Here is a 5,000-nt window from a genome sequence, read left to right as displayed (position 1 = left end):
CCTCCAGGTCTGCAGAGACCGACCAGGGCTGCCGCCCAACCGACTATTCACCCTTTTTGGGCGGGAATTTATTCCCTTTTTGCCCATTTTTCGGGTTTTTGGTCGGGCTTCAAAAGCGGCTGCCCGAGGCCTGGCAGGTGCCGGGGCATGGTCCCCGATCGCGCCAGGCGGCTCGCGCGACGCGATTAGGCCCCGAAAGGAGTCGGGAAATCGGCAGACCTGCCCGAGTTCAGCCCGCGGGGGCGGGGGGTAGGTCGGTTCGGCTCAAATCATTAACCAAAGCCGAGACTTGGTCTCGCTGGCGCAACCGAAGTGCCAGGCTGGATAACTCATTAACCAGAAGGCGGCTGGAGGCAGGCAGGGCTGATGGCTGAGGCCGGGTGGAGGCCACCCGCGGCCGGGAAAGTCAAAAGTCCCGTTGTGTGGAAGTCTATGAGGTCAGATTCGGCCGCCTTACCGGGCCTTCGGTTGATGGTTTCCCGCTTGGGCAAGCGAGTCGGCCCGGCAAAGTGGCCACTTGCATTTTCTGGCAAGTGTCTGCGAACAACGTTAATGAGTTGAACCTTGGAAATTGCCGGAAGTCCCGATGAAGAAATGAAAATGCCCCTTTTGCGGGGATTTGGATGCTCATGGCCGGCAGCAGGTGGCCCGACGCCCCGCCAACTTGACACTTGTCATTTCTGTCCTTGGGGGTTGGCGGGGTATCTGCACAGAGGTAGGAGGTGGCAGAATCGAGACTTGGTGAGTTTTCCAAACAAACGTCTCGAGCCTCCAGGTCTGCAGAGACCGACCAGGGCTGCCGCCCAACCGACTATTCACCCTTTTTGGGCGGGAATTTATTCCCTTTTTGCCCATTTTTCGGGTTTTTGGTCGGGCTTCAAAAGCGGCTGCCCGAGGCCTGGCAGAGGCCGGGGCATGGGCCCCGATCGCGCCAGGCGGCTCGCGCGACCCGATTAGGCCCCGAAAGGAGTCGGGAAATCGGCAGACCTTGCCGAGTTCAGCCCGCGGTGGCGGGGGGCAGGTCGGTTCGGCTCAAATCATTAACCAAAGCCGAGACTTGGTCTCGCTGGCGCAACCGAAGTGCCAGGCTGGATAACTCATTAACCAGAAGGCGGCTGGAGGCAGGCAGGGCTGATGGCTGAGGCCGGGTGGAGGCCACCCGCGGCCGGGAAAGTCAAAAGTCCCGTTGTGTGGAAGTCTATGAGGTCAGATTCGGCCGCCTTACCGGGCCTTCGGTTGATGGTTTCCCGCTTGGGCAAGCGAGTCGGCCCGGCAAAGTGGCCACTTGCATTTTCTGGCAAGTGTCTGCGAACAACGTTAATGAGTTGAACCTCGGCAATTGTCGGAAGTCCCGATGAAGAAATGAAAATGCCCCTTTTGCGGGGATTTGGATGCTCATGGCCGGCAGCAGGTGGCCCGACGCCCCGCCAACTTGACACTTGTCATTTCTGTCCTTGGGGGTTGGCGGGGTATCTGCACAGAGGTAGGAGGTGGCAGAATCGAGACTTGGTGAGTTTTCCAAACAAACGTCTCGAGCCTCCAGGTCTGCAGAGACCGACCAGGGCTGCCGCCCAACCGACTATTCACCCTTTTTGGGCGGGAATTTATTCCCTTTTTGCCCATTTTTCGGGTTTTTGGTCGGGCTTCAAAAGCGGCTGCCCGAGGCCTGGCAGAGGCCGGGGCATGGGCCCCGATCGCGCCAGGCGGCTCGCGCGACCCGATTAGGCCCCGAAAGGAGTCGGGAAATCGGCAGACCTTGCCGAGTTCAGCCCGCGGTGGCGGGGGGCAGGTCGGTTCGGCTCAAATCATTAACCAAAGCCGAGACTTGGTCTCGCTGGCGCAACCGAAGTGCCAGGCTGGATAACTCATTAACCAGAAGGCGGCTGGAGGCAGGCAGGGCTGATGGCTGAGGCCGGGTGGAGGCCACCCGCGGCCGGGAAAGTCAAAAGTCCCGTTGTGTGGAAGTCTATGAGGTCAGATTCGGCCGCCTTACCGGGCCTTCGGTTGATGGTTTCCCGCTTGGGCAAGCGAGTCGGCCCGGCAAAGTGGCCACTTGCATTTTCTGGCAAGTGTCTGCGAACAACGTTAATGAGTTGAACCTCGGAAATTGCCGGAAGTCCCGATGAAGAAATGAAAATGCCCCTTTTGCGGGGATTTGGATGCTCATGGCCGGCAGCAGGTGGCCCGACGCCCCGCCAACTTGACACTTGTCATTTCTGTCCTTGGGGGTTGGCGGGGTATCTGCACAGAGGTAGGAGGTGGCAGAATCGAGACTTGGTGAGTTTTCCAAACAAACGTCTCGAGCCTCCAGGTCTGCAGAGACCGACCAGGGCTGCCGCCCAACCGACTATTCACCCTTTTTGGGCGGGAATTTATTCCCTTTTTGCCCATTTTTCGGGTTTTTGGTCGGGCTTCAAAAGCGGCTGCCCGAGGCCTGGCAGAGGCCGGGGCATGGTCCCCGATCGCGCCAGGCGGCTCGCGCGACCCGATTAGGCCCCGAAAGGAGTCGGGAAATCGGCAGACCTGCCCGAGTTCAGCCCGGGGGGGGCGGGGGGCAGGTCGGTTCGGCTCAAATCATTAACCAAAGCCGAGACTTGGTCTCGCTGGCGCAACCGAAGTGCCAGGCTGGATAACTCATTAACCAGAAGGCGGCTGGAGGCAGGCAGGGCTGATGGCTGAGGCCGGGTGGAGGCCACCCGCGGCCGGGAAAGTCAAAAGTCCCGTTGTGTGGAAGTCTATGAGGTCAGATTCGGCCGCCTTACCGGGCCTTCGGTTGATGGTTTCCCGCTTGGGCAAGCGAGTCGGCCCGGCAAAGTGGCCACTTGCATTTTCTGGCAAGTGTCTGCGAACAACGTTAATGAGTTGAACCTTGGAAATTGCCGGAAGTCCCGATGAAGAAATGAAAATGCCCCTTTTGCGGGGATTTGGATGCTCATGGCCGGCAGCAGGTGGCCCGACGCCCCGCCAACTTGACACTTGTCATTTCTGTCCTTGGGGGTTGGCGGGGTATCTGCACAGAGGTAGGAGGTGGCAGAATCGAGACTTGGTGAGTTTTCCAAACAAACGTCTCGAGCCTCCAGGTCTGCAGAGACCGACCAGGGCTGCCGCCCAACCGACTATTCACCCTTTTTGGGCGGGAATTTATTCCCTTTTTGCCCATTTTTCGGGTTTTTGGTCGGGCTTCAAAAGCGGCTGCCCGAGGCCTGGCAGAGGCCGGGGCATGGGCCCCGATCGCGCCAGGCGGCTCGCGCGACCCGATTAGGCCCCGAAAGGAGTCGGGAAATCGGCAGACCTTGCCGAGTTCAGCCCGCGGTGGCGGGGGGCAGGTCGGTTCGGCTCAAATCATTAACCAAAGCCGAGACTTGGTCTCGCTGGCGCAACCGAAGTGCCAGGCTGGATAACTCATTAACCAGAAGGCGGCTGGAGGCAGGCAGGGCTGATGGCTGAGGCCGGGTGGAGGCCACCCGCGGCCGGGAAAGTCAAAAGTCCCGTTGTGTGGAAGTCTATGAGGTCAGATTCGGCCGCCTTACCGGGCCTTCGGTTGATGGTTTCCCGCTTGGGCAAGCGAGTCGGCCCGGCAAAGTGGCCACTTGCATTTTCTGGCAAGTGTCTGCGAACAACGTTAATGAGTTGAACCTCGGCAATTGCCGGAAGTCCCGATGAAGAAATGAAAATGCCCCTTTTGCGGGGATTTGGATGCTCATGGCCGGCAGCAGGTGGCCCGACGCCCCGCCAACTTGACACTTGTCATTTCTGTCCTTGGGGGTTGGCGGGGTATCTGCACAGAGGTAGGAGGTGGCAGAATCGAGACTTGGTGAGTTTTCCAAACAAACGTCTCGAGCCTCCAGGTCTGCAGAGACCGACCAGGGCTGCCGCCCAACCGACTATTCACCCTTTTTGGGCGGGAATTTATTCCCTTTTTGCCCATTTTTCGGGTTTTTGGTCGGGCTTCAAAAGCGGCTGCCCGAGGCCTGGCAGAGGCCGGGGCATGGTCCCCGATCGCGCCAGGCGGCTCGCGCGACCCGATTAGGCCCCGAAAGGAGTCGGGAAATCGGCAGACCTGCCCGAGTTCAGCCCGGGGGGGGCGGGGGGCAGGTCGGTTCGGCTCAAATCATTAACCAAAGCCGAGACTTGGTCTCGCTGGCGCAACCGAAGTGCCAGGCTGGATAACTCATTAACCAGAAGGCGGCTGGAGGCAGGCAGGGCTGATGGCTGAGGCCGGGTGGAGGCCACCCGCGGCCGGGAAAGTCAAAAGTCCCGTTGTGTGGAAGTCTATGAGGTCAGATTCGGCCGCCTTACCGGGCCTTCGGTTGATGGTTTCCCGCTTGGGCAAGCGAGTCGGCCCGGCAAAGTGGCCACTTGCATTTTCTGGCAAGTGTCTGCGAACAACGTTAATGAGTTGAACCTTGGAAATTGCCGGAAGTCCCGATGAAGAAATGAAAATGCCCCTTTTGCGGGGATTTGGATGCTCATGGCCGGCAGCAGGTGGCCCGACGCCCCGCCAACTTGACACTTGTCATTTCTGTCCTTGGGGGTTGGCGGGGTATCTGCACAGAGGTAGGAGGTGGCAGAATCGAGACTTGGTGAGTTTTCCAAACAAACGTCTCGAGCCTCCAGGTCTGCAGAGACCGACCAGGGCTGCCGCCCAACCGACTATTCACCCTTTTTGGGCGGGAATTTATTCCCTTTTTGCCCATTTTTCGGGTTTTTGGTCGGGCTTCAAAAGCGGCTGCCCGAGGCCTGGCAGAGGCCGGGGCATGGGCCCCGATCGCGCCAGGCGGCTCGCGCGACCCGATTAGGCCCCGAAAGGAGTCGGGAAATCGGCAGACCTTGCCGAGTTCAGCCCGCGGTGGCGGGGGGCAGGTCGGTTCGGCTCAAATCATTAACCAAAGCCGAGACTTGGTCTCGCTGGCGCAACCGAAGTGCCAGGCTGGATAACTCATTAACCAGAAGGCGGCTGGAGGCAGGCAGGGCTGATGGCTGAGGCCGGGTGGAGGCCA

Source organism: Pristiophorus japonicus, unplaced genomic scaffold (genome assembly GCF_044704955.1).
Source record: "Pristiophorus japonicus isolate sPriJap1 unplaced genomic scaffold, sPriJap1.hap1 HAP1_SCAFFOLD_1481, whole genome shotgun sequence".
In the NCBI taxonomy this organism is placed as follows: domain Eukaryota; kingdom Metazoa; phylum Chordata; class Chondrichthyes; family Pristiophoridae; genus Pristiophorus; species Pristiophorus japonicus.
Note: the sequence above shows the minus strand (reverse complement) of the source record.